Source organism: Gorilla gorilla, chromosome 9, assembly GCF_029281585.2.
Source record: "Gorilla gorilla gorilla isolate KB3781 chromosome 9, NHGRI_mGorGor1-v2.1_pri, whole genome shotgun sequence".
In the NCBI taxonomy this organism is placed as follows: Eukaryota; Metazoa; Chordata; class Mammalia; order Primates; family Hominidae; genus Gorilla; species Gorilla gorilla.
In genome coordinates, this window is record NC_073233.2 from 110,018,294 (window position 1) to 110,035,388 (window position 17,095).

A 17,095-nucleotide genomic window follows, 5' to 3' on the forward strand; every position below is an offset into this window, starting at 1 on the left:
ATGATGGCTGAGATGTGTTAGGACCCTTTATTGTTTTTTATCTCAAGTTGAATTTCTCCAGGTCCCGTTTTTCAGTAGTCTTGTCCTTGTTTAGGTAAAAAGTGATTACATAGGAAAATCTGTTGGGTGAAAAGGAAGCAAAACTTTTTTTTTTTTTTTTTTTTTTTCCGAAATGGGGTCTTGCTCTGTCACCCAGGCTGGAGTGATGCAGTGGCACTATCTCAGCTCACTGCAACCTCCACCTCCGCCTCCTGGGTTTAAGTGATTCTCCTGCCTCAGCCTCCCCAGCAGCTGGGATTACAGGCATGCACCACCACACCTGGCTAATTTTTGTAGAGATGGGGTTTTGAACTACTGACCTCAAGTAATCCGCCTGCCTCAGCTTCCCAAAGTGCTGGGATTATAGGCGTGAGCCACTGTGCCCGGCCAGAAACCTTTTAAAACTGCATACAAGCAAAACCAGACCAGAGCACCATACAGCAGTCAGAGAAGAGGGTTTTCTGAGTCATAAATATTGACTCAGAAAAAAAAATTCAATATTTTTCTGAGTCAAAAATATTGAATGGTGTGAGGAAGAGTGGAACAGAATTGGTACACCTTAGTTCATGTAAAATAAAGGAAGTGTGTTAGAATAGCCAAGTGCTAAGGTTAGAAATGAGCTAAATAAATGGAGATTCCTGAGACCCTGCCTGGAACCAATTCTTAACCAGTGTTAAGGCCACAGTTAAAATTTCCCAAGCTCTCCTGGATAATGATTGATTGATTGATTGACAGACTCTCATTCCAGTTGCCCAGGCTGGAGTGCAATAGTATGATCTTGGCTCACTGTAGCCTCAATCCTCTGGACTTAGGTGATTCTCCACCTCAGCCTCCTGAATAGCTGGGACTACAAGAGTGTGCCACCACACCTGGCTAATTTTTGTGTCTTTAGTAGAGATGGAGTCTTGCCATGTTGCCCAGGCTGGAATCAAACTCCTGGACTCAAGCAATCTGCTCACTTCAGCCTCCCAAAATGCTGGGATTACAGGCATGAGCCACCACACCTGACCTCTCCTGGATAACTACTCTTTTTTTTTTTTTTTTTAAAGATTTAAAAAAACTGGTAAAGAGTTGTCCAAATACAGATGTTTCTATTTTTCCTCTACACATGTTCAGACTAATATAGGTTGTGTTTCCAAAATCATGTAGTTTGGATGGGTTCCAAATGATGTAATAGGATCACTTTTAACCCCTCCCGGCTGGAGGGTATGCAGGCTTTCCTGTTAGGACTAGTACAGATCTCTTCTTATGGGTGAGAAAATAGTCACTGTTTCTTCGCAATGATATGTAAGTGTCATTGTCCTCTGTGTTTGAGGATAAACCATGCCCTTTTTGTACCTGTCTTCTTTGAGTTGGTGCCCATCATACTGCAGATAAGAATTTGCACAGCTTATCAATAAGCCAGTTCTCTCTCTTCCCTCAAATACTGGGTGGTTTTCTCAAAAAAGACCCAATGGTTTGGGATAAAGTGTTTGGTTACTTGTTTTGATGTAGTTATAGTTTCTAAAACTGTAGCCCAAAAGAGTAGCCAATGCTTAGTCTTTAGTAGGCCATTGTCGATGTTGCTCTTCCTGCCATTCTTTTCTGTGAACTCACTATAAGTGCTTTTGATCTCTTGATTTTATAAACACCTATGTAGTGGTTTTATGTAGCAGGCATTGTTCTGAGGGTTTACTGGATCCCACTCTGTGTAATAGGGACAAAATTAATAACATGCCAGTCTTGATGGACTGGATAGGTCTCAAAACTTCATTGTAAGTCATGTGTCTTGTTTGCCTTTTCATTGGTAACTGTTCCTCACGATTGAGGCTACTAGTTCAATAAAGAGAGATCTTGCCGTCTTTGTTCAGCATTATGTGTGTAGCTCTTGATACATTTATTGGCAGATGACATGCTATAGAGTGCTCATTTATTTCAGTGTCCATTGGTCGACAGTCTTCCTGAATGATGACTGTAGTTTCTGCATAATTATGATTGCCCTTTTCACTCTTGAAAGTATCCCACAATGGCTGATAAATTACATATGCGAACTAGAGTATTTACTATGTGTATTCTAAAGTTAATTTTATGAGTTTGAGATTATTTTTAAGCTTTAACAGGAACTATTAAAAAAGGGTACTGTTTGTCTTCTGGATATAGTGACAGTAGTTCACTTTGTGGTATTATAAATTTTGTTCCATGGGCAGTGAATATCTGATTGCTTTAGGATTAAATGAGTAAGAAATTCTGTTGTAAAAGTGATACTAAGCCTGGCCAACATGATGAAACCCTGTCTCTACTAAAAATAGAAAAATTAGCTGGGCACGGTGGTGTGCGCCTGTTGTCCCAGCTACTGAGGAGGCTGAGGCAGGAGAATCGCTTGAACTTAGGAGGTGGAGGTTGCAGTGAGCTGAGATCTCACCACTGCATCCCAGCCTGGGCAACAGAGCGAGACCCTGTGTCAAAAAAAATAAAAAAAAGAGTGATACCGGTGAGCAGACAACTCTGGAAGGCTGAGAGAAAAGTCATGAGGTAGTAGCATGGGTCAGATACTACTCAAGTCACGCTTAAGGGAGTTAGCATTTTCAGCTAGTGATTGTGTGGACATTGGAGGAGTCAAAGACAGAGCTGCCAAACGGTTTTCTGGTAAAACCAAAGGTCTTTTCCCTCCCCACCTTGAATGACATTGCATCTCAAGAGAGTCCTCGCTTGATGCTGTTTAATTAATTAATCTCAGTTTACTTTGCATTCTGACTTTGGGTATTTTTTTCATTTTTTGAAAAACAGTTCTTCTGATATCAAAACACTTGAAAAGCCATTTAATGACTTGGTTTTATTCACTGTTTGAGACATTGTTTCAAAGTGAGGACTATGCATTACACAAACATTGTTAACTATAATTGTATCCTGTATACATTTTTTAAAGGTTTGTTTTGATGTTGGCACCTGTTTAAGATTTTCCTTTTTTGCTTCTTTTTGACACCATTTGTCAGAAAATGCTGGTTGAAAGGGATTGTTTGCATTTCATTTTTTGGTAAATTCAGCTTCATGTTCATTTGTTTACCAGTAAACTTATTAGAATTGTGCAAAGTGAATATAAACCGTTTACACACATTGGTTACTCTTGTTTCAGTTAGTAATTATCACTGCAAATTGAATTAATAGTAAAATGTGTAAAACATTACAATTTTTTACTTTTTTTATTTTTTACTGGCATAGGGGCCCGGCATAGTGGTTCATGCCTGTAATCCCAGCGCTTTGGGAGGCCGAGGCAGGAGATCACCTGAGGTCAGGAGATGGAGATCAGCCTGGCCAACATGGTGAAACCCATCTCTACTAAAAATACAAAAATTATCTGGGAGTGGTGGTGCATGCCTGTAATCCCAGCTACTCTGGAGGCTGAGGCAGGAGAATCACTTGAACCAGAGAGTTAGAGGTTGCAGTGAGCCAAGATGGCGCCACTGCACTCCAGCCTGGCAACAGAGTGAGACTCCGTCTCAAAAATAAATAAATAAATAAACAAACAATTTGGTTTAAAAAATACTAGGATTTTACTTAAAAAGATTTTTAAACTCGACAATTCTTACTAAGCTTTAGGATTTTAAGTTTATTAATAAAACTTTTGTGGCACACAGAATTTTTGGGTTTTTTTGGGACAGAGTCTCACTCTGTTACCCCAGGGATGGAGTACAGTGGTGATCTCAGCTCACTGCAGCCTCCACCTCCTGGGTTCAAGCAATTCTCCTGCCTCAGCCTCCCGAGTAGCTGGGACTACAGGCACGTGCTACCATGCTCGGCTAGTTTTTGTATTTTTTGTAGAGATGGGGTTTCACCATGTTGCCAAGGCTGGTTTCAAACTCCAAGGCCCAAGTGATCTGCCTGTCTTGGCCTCCCACAGGGCTGGGATTACAGGCGTAAGCCACCACGCCTGGCCTAGAATTGTTTATCTAATGTCAAAGTTTAATATGGTTTTGGAAGGAAGTTATGAGTTTCACAAATGCTTATAATTAAGAAATAAGTTTAGATGACAATAGCATATTAGGCTGTTAAGATTTCAACTCTGCTGTTTTATAGGAAGCCACATGGAGGTCATTTACGGTTACTGGTTATCTTAGTCAGCTTGGGCAGCCATTAAAAAATAATACCATAGACTGAGTGGCCCAAACGAGAGAAATTTATTTCTTATAGTTTTGGCATGGTAGATTTCATCCTGAGGTCTCTCCTCTTGGTTTGTAGTTGGCTGTCAATCTCCCTGCATGCTCACACGACCGCTTTTTGTACATACATTAAGAAAATACACACTGTCATGTCATTTTTTTGTAAGGGAACTGATTTCGTCATGAGGACCCTGCCACTCTCATGACCTGATCTAATCGTGATTAACTCCAAAGACCCTATCTCCAAATGTCAGCACATTGAGGGATTAGCACTTCAGCGATGACTTTTGGGAGGACACAGATATTTAGTCCAAAACACTGTTTTAACTGAAAAGAGTTTGCATTATGGACGTTTATGTTTGAAAAATCAGCTATTTAGGTAGTGGTGGTCTCTCACTTTATTTGCCATTGACTTGTTAGGGAAACCTTTTGCTTTCTCATTTCAAGGTGCTAGATCAGTACCTTATTATCATACTTAATCTGTTAACTGTGATTTAGAAATATCAGGGTGCTATAAACAGCATGGAATTATGTGCAGATATACGATTGAGAGTTGGATTTTTTTTACATCTCAGTATTGTTCTGCGTATTATTCAGAGGTATATACTTTGTCCTAATATGCTATGTTATGGCTCTTCTTTTAATCTATGAAAAATTAAATATATATATATATATAAGAATGCATAAAACACACTTATTCTAAATACTGATTTTGATGGAAATACCCTTCCAGGTTAACCACTCTCCAGGTTAATAAAGAGAATATTGCTAGTTCCTTAGAAGTCTTCCACGTACCTCTCACAGATCACATCCCTTTCCCACTATCCAGAGGTAACTTCTGGCCTTTTATCTTACCTTTTTTTAAATTTGAGAGATAGGGTCTCACTCTGTTGCCCAGGTTGGAGTATAGTGGCCTGATTACTGCTCACTGCAGCCTTGACCTCCTGGGCTGAAGCGATCCTCTGGCCTCAGCCTCCTGAGTAGCTGGGATTGCAGGTACATGCCACCATGCCAGCTAATTTGTTTTCTTGTGTTTTTTTGAGATGGAGTTTCACTATTTTTGCCCAGGTTGGAGTGCAGTGGCGCAGCCTCAGCTCACTGCAACCTCTGCCTCCTTGGTTCAAGTGATTCTCCTGCCTCAGCCTCCTGAGTAGCTGGGATTAAAGGCGCATGCCGGCTAATTTTGTATTTTTAGTAGATTCGCGATTTCACTATGTTGGCCAGGCTGGTCTTGAACTCCTGACCTCAGGTGGTCTGCCCACTTTAGCCTCCCAAAGTACTGGGATTACAGCCTGACCATAATTTTTAATTTTTAATTTTTTGTAGAGATGGTGTCTCACTATGTTGCCTAGGCTGGATTATTTTTTAGTTTTACCATCTACATGTGTATTTCTTTCAGTTACCTACTACTGCATAACAAACTACCCTAAAACTTATGGCTTAAAACAACCATTTTATTGTATCTTACAAATTTGTGAATTAGGAATTCAGTCAAGGCACAGCAGGGTGATTCTTTTCCATGTAGCATTGATGGAGGTCACTCAGTGCCATTCAGCTGGCAGACTGGATCCAAAGATAGCTTCACTCATAGGTCTTGCTTGCACTTTGGTGTGGATGGCTGGAAGGCTGGGCTTAGCTGGAACTATGTACCAGAGTGTGTGTGCATGGCCTTTCTAGCATTGTGGTCTGAAGGCAGTTGGATTTCTTAAATGGCAGCTGAGATTTCCTAGAGAGGCAGCCTCAAGAGGCTTGGGCAGAAGTTTCAAGCTTCTTCAGATCTAACCTTGGACATCCCATTGTATTGGTCAGGCCAGTCACCAAGACCAGAATGGATTCAAGCCAAAGGAGTTAGACTTCATTTTTCAATGGGAGGAATAGTAAAAAAATTGGTGGTCATTTTTAATTTGCCACAGTTCTTACAATAGTTCTAATTTTTAAAATTTTATATAAATGAAGTGATATCTGCACATATTTTTGCAGTTTGCATCTTTTGATCAATTTTGTGGGACTCATGAATGTTAGTATAGTTCATTTTTATTGCTGTATATTTTCATAGCTGTGTGGCTCTATTGTATAGCTAGACCACAGTTTATCCATTCTGTCATTAAAGAACATTTGTGTTACTTAAAGATGCTGCAGTGAACATTCATGTGTATGTCTTCTGTGCAAGGATTTCTCTGTGTACATACATAAGAACTTTTATAGGCTGTGTAAGAGTGGAATTGCTGGGTCACAGGGTATGTGCATCTTAACGTGACAATCCAGTGCATGGTACTTTTGCTGGTCTTCTGTGTTTATATTAGTATACCACTGTGGTTTTAACTTACATTGCTTGATCACCAGTGGATCTGAGCATATTTTCATATACATTTTGGTCATTTATTTTACTTTCTAAAGCACTTGCTCAAATGTTTTGCCCAGTGTTCTTTTGAATTTTTGCCCCTTTTTCCTGTATGATAACTGCTTGCTTTTAATCCTTCCATGTGCCTAGGACAGGGAGCCATTTTTCCTTTTTTTTTTTTTTTTTAAGACAGGGTCTCCGTCACCTAGGCTGGAGTGCAGTGGCACAATCTCGGCTCACTGCAACCTCCATCTCCCAGGCCCAAGTGATCCTCTCACCTCAGCCTCCTAAGTAGCTGGGACTACAGATGGGTACTGCTACCATGCCTGGGTAATTTTGTTTTTGTTTGTTTTTTTGGTAGAGATGGAGTTTCACCATGTTGCCCAAGCTGGTGTCGAACTTCTGGGCTAAAGTGATCCACCTGCCTCAGCCTCCCAAAGTACTGGGATTACAGGCATGAGCCACTGCACCGGGCTCATTTTTCTGTATTCGAAAAGTTTCATATATATGTCTTTAATCTTCTCAGAATTGACTATGTATATATGAGTGTAGGAGTTTTTTTGTCAGATGGATATCCAGTTTTCCTAGGACGATTTACTGAAAAGTTCACTCCTCACTGATTAGTGATTGCACCTCTGTCTGTAATAGTTGCATAGATCTGTTACTGTATTCTGTTTGTTGTCTGTCGCTATGTCAGTAGCACTGTCTTAATTACTAAAACATTAGAATATGTCTTGATAGTAGAGGAAGTCCTTTTATCTTGTCTTGGCTGTTCTTTGTTGTAGTCAAATAAATTTAAGAATTGGCTTGTAAAGTTCCGCAAAGGACCTCTTGAAATTCTGAGATTGCAATGCATCTATAGAAAAATTTGGAGAATTGGTATCTTTACATTAAGTCTTCTAGTCTCGGACAATGGTAAAAACATCTGTCTCCTTTGCCCTTTAATGTAAATGTTTCTATAATCTGAAGATGGAACTAACAAGATCTGGGTTGAAACCTCAGTTCTGCTTCTTACTGCCTTAGGACCTGAGGCAAGTCACATAAACTCTCTAAACTTCAGTTTTCTTATCTATAAAATAAGTGGTAATACCTACCAAGCAGAGTTACTAAGAGAATAGGGTATCATGTTAAAACCCTGAGTGTAGAAACTAGTGCATAATATCTCTTAGTGAATGGAATTAGTATACTACATCTCTCTCTCCTTAAAGTTTGTGGGATATTCATTTTTAAACTGGGTGCCATATAATGTTTTAATATCCTTGTTAACAAATTTATCAAAATAACATATATGAGTAGAATTTAGGTGATGGGTATATGAATGTTCGCTGTACAAGTCTTCCAATTTTGCTGTATGTGAAGAATTTTCATAAACTTTTGAGAAAAAAACAACATATGAAAAATATAGAATGCTTAAAAGACTTTGCCGCCTCTCCCTGCTCCATGTGAAATCACAGTAAAGCCAAGTTAAATCTGACTTTTTAGGTTAAATGTTTTATTGAAACTATTAGCACACACATGCTCTTGTGGGTTGATTTAGTTCTAAATATTTCACATGTTATTAGAGTCATTGACTTTTTTTTTTTTTTTTAAAGTCATGGAGTTTCTTTTCTCAATATCATTAACCTTGTAAGATCTTCTAAAAGTGTTTACAACACAGCTCATAATTAACTGATTTTTGGAGAGGTGGAAGGGAACTAAGTTCTTTTTTTTTCTTTTTTTAAATTTCCGAGATGGAGTCTTGCTCTGTCGCCCAGGCTGGAGTGTTGTGGTGCCATCTCAGCTCACTGCAACCTCCGCCTCCCGAGTTCAAGCAATTCTCTTGCCTCAGCCTCCTGAGTATCTGGGATTACAGGCGCGCGCCACCACGCCTGGCTAATTTTTGTATTTTAGTAGAGACGGTTTCGCCATGTTGGCCAGGCTGGTCTCAAACGCCTGACCCCGTGAGCCGCCTGCCTTGGCCTCCCAAAGTGCTGGAATTATAGGCATGAGCCACTGCGCCCAGCTGATAGGGAACTAAGTTCTTTGGTGCATTTGTTATCTTTTGCTGCATTAACTGACTATGCAAAAAATTAGTGGCTTAAAATAATAATTCTGTCATTCGAGTTGGGCTCAGCTGAGCAGTTCTTCTGCTGATACTGCCTGAAGTCACTCATGCATCTGTATCTGGCAGCTATACTGGGGCTGGAGGGTCTAGGAAGGTCTCTAACTCAAATGTCTGGTGCCAGCTCATCTGGGCCTTTCTTTTCACGTTTTCACCATTCATCTGTTTAGTCCAGGCTTCCTTAGGTGTTGCTGGGAACATTCCAAAAGGGGGAAGGTGGAAGCTTTAAGGCTTCCTGAGGCCATTGTACAATTTCACTTCTACCACATTCTGTTGTAGATTAGTTTAGGCATGCACTGAAATGGAAAATTTAGCAGAAATGGATCCTGGATTTTCTGGTACCCGTGTTTCATTTAATTACTTTGTTGCTTTCTCTCCCTCCCTGAGTTCAATTAAGTTGAGAAAAGTATTCATTGTTATTACTGATGGATTAGACTTTATTTGCTCTTCATTGAATGTTTCAGTTAATTTACAGACTAGTAAATTATCTGAGTCATCAAGTTATGTACATGTATGTGGGTATCTATATACATAAATATAGATAAAGTAATGCAGGAGGTGAATACTTGCAGTGGCTTTAGGATGATTGTTATATTCCTGTGGTTCCTGCTTCCCAGAAATGTTTTCTGTGATTACATCACACGTGTCCAGGTTTCTTATGAATGAGCACTTAAGGAGCACTGCTTCGCTGGAGGGTAATTAACACTTTCTCAGACATTTAATTTCAAAAGCAAAGCATATATGTCTTTCTCTAAAGGCCCATGAAAACAAGTTTTTTTTTTTCTCTTCATGAAATTGAGTGATTATAAAAACTGATTTAATCCATTGTAATTTTTTGTTATCCAAAAGTTGAATTTAAGCAGTGAATCAGATTTCGGCACTGTGATTCATACTCCCAAAATGAGTAACATGATTAGCAGGATATTCCTAGTTGTTCTCTTGACTTAAAAAAAAAAAAAGTCTATGGTGACTCCTCCATTTTTGGTAGTGGAGTTGTATTGGGTCTATGAAGAGGCTTTGCGAGAAAAAAGAGCAGCTATTTATGGAGCATTTCCTCAGGCCTGCAATTTGAAGCTATTATAGCAAAGTTGCTGAGCAAGTCCATGATTGCAGGCCAACAGTCATTCAAAGCCCCCATCCTGCAGCCTGTGTGGAGTGAGTTCAAAACTACTGCTGTGCAAAGTTTGCCCTCTGCAGTGTTTATCAGTTGCCTACTTTGTAAAGAGCAGAGGGTTTCAGGCATTCTAAACCCGCTTTGTTAACTGGTAGATTATTAAGCAGTTACAGGATATAAGCCAGTTTTTGGGTGTTCAGGAAATTGTTCAGCATTTAAGAATACAATGATTCCCCCATCCCCTACTCCCTTTTAGTTACTTAAAACCAAACCCTCTTATCATAAAATGCAGATTTTATGCAGATTTTTCCAGCAGTTTTACTTACGCTTATAAAAACAGATGTTGGGTTGTCTGTCAAAGGAATTATATCCTGTAGACCTGGAATCTGTGTTTGAGGGGAATTTGATTTTAGATTTTAGATACCTTTGTTGCCTACCTATGAAAACATCATTTATTTTTGTGTAGGGTTTTATGAGCTTTTTTTTTAAATGGTGACAGAAAATGAAAATAGCCTAATTGTGTTTTTTATCATCAAAGGATGAAATTGGCTTATCTGAATTTGGCTGGAAAATTTGATTTGGTATCAGCAAATGATGAACTGAAAATCAATGAGCTTTAATCTGCTCTGGATAATATTAACAGGGGTTTATCCTAAATAGTACTCTTCTAACCTGTGAATCTTACAACCTTTCCACTTTTTGGTGTCAAAAGTTTTAAAGCATAGTCGCTTTTCTGTATATATAGTCTGATAGTGTAAAAAAATTGGGTGTTGCTGCATGTTATTCTCTGTCCCTGTAAAAAAAAAAAAATCTGTATTTTTCCATTGTTCTGGAAAAAATTCAATTTCAAGGAAAATTTTACATAGCTACTAGAAAACTAGTTTTTAGCAATACTATGATTTTCATTTCAAGAAAGCAACAATTGATAGGAATTATGTTTTTAGGATTGAAATCTACTCTAAATTGAAAGTGTTCACATTTGATATAATAATCTAGTATATTTAAAAGTCATATGGGCATTCTATAAAGGAGAAGTATTTCTTAATCTGTTTCAGTACCCCCCATGCCAACAAAACTATGCATGATAGCAACACACACTAAAAAGAGAAAGAACAGTGTCATTAAAGGATGTCCCCCAAATTACTAGGCCTTTTAAAAATGACATCTTAGGCCTGGCGTGGTGGCTCACACCTGTTATCCCAGCACTTTGGGAGGCCAAAGTGGACGGATCACGAGGTCAGGAGTTTGAGACCAGCCTGGCCAACATGGTGAAACCCTGTCTCTACTAAAAATACAAAAATTAGCTGGGCGTGGTGGTGCGCACCTGTAATCCTAGCTACTTGGGAGACTGAGGCAGGAGAATCACTTGAACCTGGGAGGTGGAGGTTGCAGTGAGCTGAGATCATGCTGTTTCACTCCAGCCTGGGCAATAGAGTGAGACTCCATTTCCTAAAAAAAAAAAAAAAGACATCTTAATCCCTACGTTCTCTTGGGTTTCAGTAAGATTGGGTGAAATAGTGAGTTTCTTAACTGTGGCAGTTATAGCTGAGAGAAATTTTCTAGTTCTGTTACATAAATTGAAATTGAGGACATTTCTATTTCACTGAATGGTGGCTTTTGGGAAGTGGTCCTTAGATGTTGTTGCCTCACCTTTGTGCCTCACCCCCATCTTTTCCGGAACGACTTAAATGAAATATACATTCCCTTAAGATTCAGCTCAGATGTTAATTCCTCTAGAGAGTCTACCTAGATTTTTCCTGTCCAAAGTCTGCCTTGGGAGTCCCTCATGGCCTTTCACAACTACGCTGCATTGGGAATACGAGTTTTCACTTTAGACTTGATGTTGTGTCTTGTGTGCCTAGCATAGAGATGCAGCACAATATGAATGCTCACCAAAAATAAGTTGAGAACCATTTTCATGTTCCCAGTCATTTCAGAAGCATTGACTTATTTTTATCTGTTTTGGTGTCTTTATAAAGCTGCAGCAACATGCTCAGAGGTATGGGACAAGGATTGAGAGCAATGCAGTCCCTGTCCTCGGTTACGAGGCAAGGTGGGTGCAATGGTAAGAAGTGGTATGAAAAAATATCTAGTTGGCGCTAAACAATGTGGTAAGCCCTAAGTAATGCAGCTTAGGAACTCAGGGAGGAAAAAAAGAGAGACTTACTTCTGTGTTGGAATTCTTGGAGAAGTTTGGTCTTTGGTTGTATTTGAAAGATGGATAAGAATAGACAGAATAGGATTTTATTCTATATTGAATCCTTTTGTTGACTTTGCTTTATCTGTGATGGTTTTATAACAACATGTAATTTTAGTATTTCTGCGTTTGGTTAAAAAAATTTCCTCTCATTTGAATTTAGGTGCCTGATTGCTTATTCTCCTCCACTAGATGTGGTAAGGTCCATTGGACCCACCATTGTGTCTTATGCACTTAGCATAGTTTGTCTGGTATGCAATAGATATTTGAGAATGTGGTGTGCCAGCTGATTTACTGACTGAATTCTGGAGCATTGTTTTCCTCATTTGTAAAATTCGGGGATTGGAATATGTGATTCGTAAGAACTTTTGCAGCTCTAAAATGCTGTGAAATTCAATAGATTTCCTGTGAATTCCCAAGTCTATATATATTTTCTAGTGTGATAACATTGTATTTGCAGTGTTTTTCATGTAGAATAAAGTATAAGTTTAATATATAAATGTTATCATTAATCCAGAAGACTTAGTAATGTTGGCAATAGGAGGAGTATTTTCAGAAGGATTTTTCTTACTGTTACTTAACTGATATTTTGGAGGAAAATGAAGAATAAAAGCTCTAACAGTGACATAGAATTTAGGTAGAAATTAAGAGGGAGTTGATATTTAGGGCTGAAAAAGAGAGGGCCAACCTTTCTAGAGAAAGATCAATGATTAGTTTTTGGTTGTAGTTTTGGTAAGAATGCAAAGTAATTTTAAGCAATATTTGTCCTGTTTGAGAAAATACTAACGTATCACAAATTGTTTATTATCTGTCAAACTGTGGAAAAGAAATTAAAGAAGTTTGAGATTTTAACTTGCAGCTGTTTCTGATTTGTACTTTTCTCTTAGCATGAAGACTGAGGCAGTCACCATTCCTGAGAGCCAAAAAAGGGCGGTCTTCAGCCTTCTGAGGGAAGAGCTATTCATTGATGTCAGAGCCATGGCAGAGCCAGACACTTTCCATAGCTTTGAGAATCTATTCTTCACAGTCAGTTTTAGTTTTAGACTGTTTTGATTGTCAAGTACAACTCAGAAGTTTTGTATGTGTCACTTTCCATAGCTTTCAGAATTTATTCTTTACAATCAGTTTTAGTTTTAGATTGTTTGGATTGTCAAGTAAAACTTAGGATTTTTTTTATTTTATGAGTAGGGTAATAATTTATACTTAGATTTAATTTCAAAGAACCGTTTGTGGCTAATAAGATATTTTCAAACTTTTTTAGTAATTGAATATTAAAGGAACTTCGTTTTGAGCATATAACATTTGTTTTATGTCCCGCATTTGATATTACTGCTTTGAAGTGAGAGCAACTGTATCTTAAATACTTAGGTGTAGTCTCTTACCGTGTGTTACCTCTTTTAATCCTCTTCATAGTTAACTGTTTTATAAATTGGGGGTCTGCTTTGAAGAGATGAAGTAAACAGGTTCATCCGTCCAGGTCTGTGTCACTCCAAAGCAGGAGCAGTTTCTGTGACCCTATGGCTGCCTCTCTGCAACCATTAAAAGGTTTTTTTTTTGTTTTGTTTTTGTCCTTCAACAAGTTTTGGCATAGGTTAAGAGAAATATAGACTATATTGTGTTTTCTGTAGTGTCTCATATGGCATACTTACCATTTGGTGATCAGTAAATACTTGTTGAATTAAACTGGGGCGCTTGCTATGTTCCTTAAAAGAAATGGCATCAATAAGGAAGAATTAAGTACTTGATGCAAAAGCTCACCAGGTGATTCTGATGTATCCATCCACTTACCAAATAGTTGTTGAATGAACTGGAAAATTTTCAGATTTAAGATATGATTGGTATATACTTTTTCATATCATCAAATACATCCATCAAGCCATGAGATGGGTGGACCCTCATTGTACAGATGTGGAAATGTTCACCAACATTAGCCAGCACACCCCCCATCTCTGCCCCAACCCTCAAGTTTCCTTGATTATTTTATGTATGTGCGATAATGTGTGATACTACTACTACATAAACTGTAAAGGGCCATATATATGTTCCCCTTTGTTACCTGACTATTGCTAACAGCAGATCACATAGTGTAGGCATGAAAGGAAGGATACATAGCCATCTTGTTTTATCTGAAAACCAGTGTTTTAATCTAACAGATTACTTGTTAGTACTTACATATTGAGTTAGAAGTTGATAAAGATTTCATTTATGCTTGTGTTGCTCAGTTTTTGTATGATAACTGTGAAAACAGTAGCAAATTCAAATTGACAGTCATTTGTCATAACCTCCTTAATGGAACTGTCCTGCTTGGAATTTCCCACTCCTGGGAATGATAAGCAATAGGAATGATTTCTTTCATAGTACCTGATTAAGATAAAGTGGCCTTCATCATAAAGACGTGTAAAGAAAACTAAGCAAATGTAGAGGCTGACAGGTATTTGTAGAGGGCATTCCAGCATTGGCAGTCCAGCCTGAGAAGAGACAGGATGACCTCCAGGGTGCTTTCTGGCTCCAGACCTGTGATCAGGAGTCTATAAGCATAGCTGATTGAGCACTGAAAGTAGTGATACCAGAGAAACCCATGTTTAATGAAAAGTGAAAATTCTTGGCATTGTAGAAACGATTATTTATACCTATATACATAGAGAAATCCCAGTAATATTTTCTCAACTATGTACAGAATTAGTTCAGGTTATATAGTTCTTGTCATGATCTTAGGGCCAAATTATTCCCATAGGAGTAAAGTACATATTCAATTGTATTATTTAAATTGGAGAAAAAAATAATTTTATGTAAAGAAAGTTACCTTATGCCATTTTAGAACCTCTGGTATTTAAAGTAAGTCACCTGTTGTATGAATTTGTAATGTGGCTTATTGATTTTTCTAGGATGCATATTTTTAAAGAGCAGAATAAGCTTCTGCTTTCAGGAATTCAGCCTAGTATTTCAAATGAGAGCTCATGTATTGCAACATTATTTATCTATTTTTGTAAAGGGCTGTTAATCACTTGGTGCCACCCTGTCTGAGTTGTGTGCTTGTAGATTGTTCACATGAAATCACTTGATATGGCATCTCATTTCTGCAAGAATTTTTTCTATATTTTTAGCCCACCAGCCTAGCATGAAGTTAAATTATTTAATAGAAATATTTAGAGACCAGAAGCTTACTTTTAATTTTGCGAATGTTGCCTTACCCTTTTTGGAATAGGTTACTGTTTAAAAACATGCGTCGATGTAGTTATGCAATATAATTCATTTATCCTACCTTTGGCCAAAACACACACACACACACACACACACACACTCATGCTCACACACACACACACACACTCATGCTCACACACACGCTTATTCTGTCTTTCTCTCTCCTTCTCCTTCCCTCCCTCTCACCTATTTCTGGGCACAGAGTCTTTTGTTTAAAAGAAGGATTAGTATGTCAAATTTGTTTCTATATTGTATTTCTGGGTTTGAAGTTTTACTGGATACTTGGTTTTTGGTAAGGCTGTCATTTAATGCCTCTTGAATTATTCTGCAGGAGTATTAGCAAGAGTTGTAAACCGGAGTTCATATGTGAAATGTGAGACTGTGACCTCTTGATCCAGAGGCCAGGACTGTTGCCAACTGAACCAAACCCTTCCTTTTCCTAAGAATAGAAGTGCTCTGCCTAATGATTGGAGTTCAGCTCAGTGTTTTTGGTGTTCTCCAGTAATTGGTTAGAATCTCACCAATTGTGTTTTGAGTGGCCAAGCAAGTATTTCTTTGTAGGGATAAAGAGAGGTACAATGTGAATAATTTCTTTAAAGAGTTCATGAAGGAATTCTGGTATATCAGAAATACCACTGATATGTATGACCTGCCTCTGCTCCTGCCCCATAGAAGTTGCTATCAAATGTGGAAAGACACTGTGGAAAGAAGTGTCCATTTTTAATGTTAAATGTAACCAATTTGATAAGAAACCTATAATAATTGTATCATCTAGGTCTCTAATACTTGGAAACTTAAGTTCTATAAACTATAAATATTGAACTGAGAAAAAAATTGAAGGTAAAAGACGTTATTAGGACAAAGAATTAGGTTATTTGTGAGGCAGTAAATGTAAAATGTTGACTGTATTTTATAAACTATTAGTTTGAACTGTTCAAAATCAGAACATAGTGAGCTTCACAAGTTTTCGTCTTATGGACAGGATTAATAATACTTCATAAATTCAGTATTCCCATTCTCAGATCCAAGATGCCTTATATATATTTCTACTTTCCTTACTCCTTTGCTCACTCATTTTGCTCATTGGACTTTCCAGTATTTGCAGTGTTTTGATTCCTGACTGTCTTGAAGTCTTTCAGGACAAAAGTGGCTATGAAGCTGCCATCTGCCAGAGAGACTAAAAGAGAAGCCCTCTTCTTTGACCCAGATAGTAAAGATAGATCATTTGATCAAAATTCAGTTAGGTCAAGTTAGTTAAGTCAGAATGTCAAGGAATCAGTTTAGTTAGTTAAGTTAGTTAAATTACATATAAGTAATGTACTTGGACAAGTCATAGAACGACGACCTACAGATTAAGCTCCATAGCCTGGCCCCATATCACCTTTCTAGCCTCATCTCTCCCTCCCTCTTTTTTAATTAATAAAAGACAAATAGAGACAGGGTCTCACTATGTTGGCTAGGTTAGTCTTGAACTCTTGGCCCCAAGCAATCCTCACACCTAGACCTCCCAAAGTGCAAGGGTTACAGGCGTGAGCCACCACACCCGGCCTCTAGCCTCATCTGTATCTGCCATCTCTTCTCCTCAGTCCTCTCTCCCTGCCTGTGAGACACCACCAATTGGATGTACTGAAGAGATGCACCTCTTCTACATGTTGTATATTCATGCATGCATTGGTAGCATTGTACATGCTCTTATTACTTCGGCTACTTACCCTGAGAAGGTCTGACACACCCCTCATATTTACTTTATCGTTTAAGGCTCTCAGCTCTAACTCAAATGTGTCACCATCTTTTTCCTGTAGCTCGTACTAATAACATTTGAACCCCTCCCTTATCCCAACTTTTGTAGCATTCCTTTACTCATTTTTATTCCTATAGCATTTCCTCAACCCTAATATGTCTATTTTTTACATTTTAACCTCTGAAATTAGGGTACTTCTTATAATTCATGGGATCTTAGTTTTGA

General features: G+C 38.2%; 1 protein-coding gene across 12 annotated transcripts in view; it reads left to right on the forward strand.

Annotated features, from left to right (window-relative positions):
* Positions 1 to 17,095, forward strand: part of YAP1 (Yes1 associated transcriptional regulator) — a 125,239-nt gene that overhangs the window by 18,831 nt on the left and 89,313 nt on the right. The gene's annotated exons all lie outside the window — the stretch shown is intronic.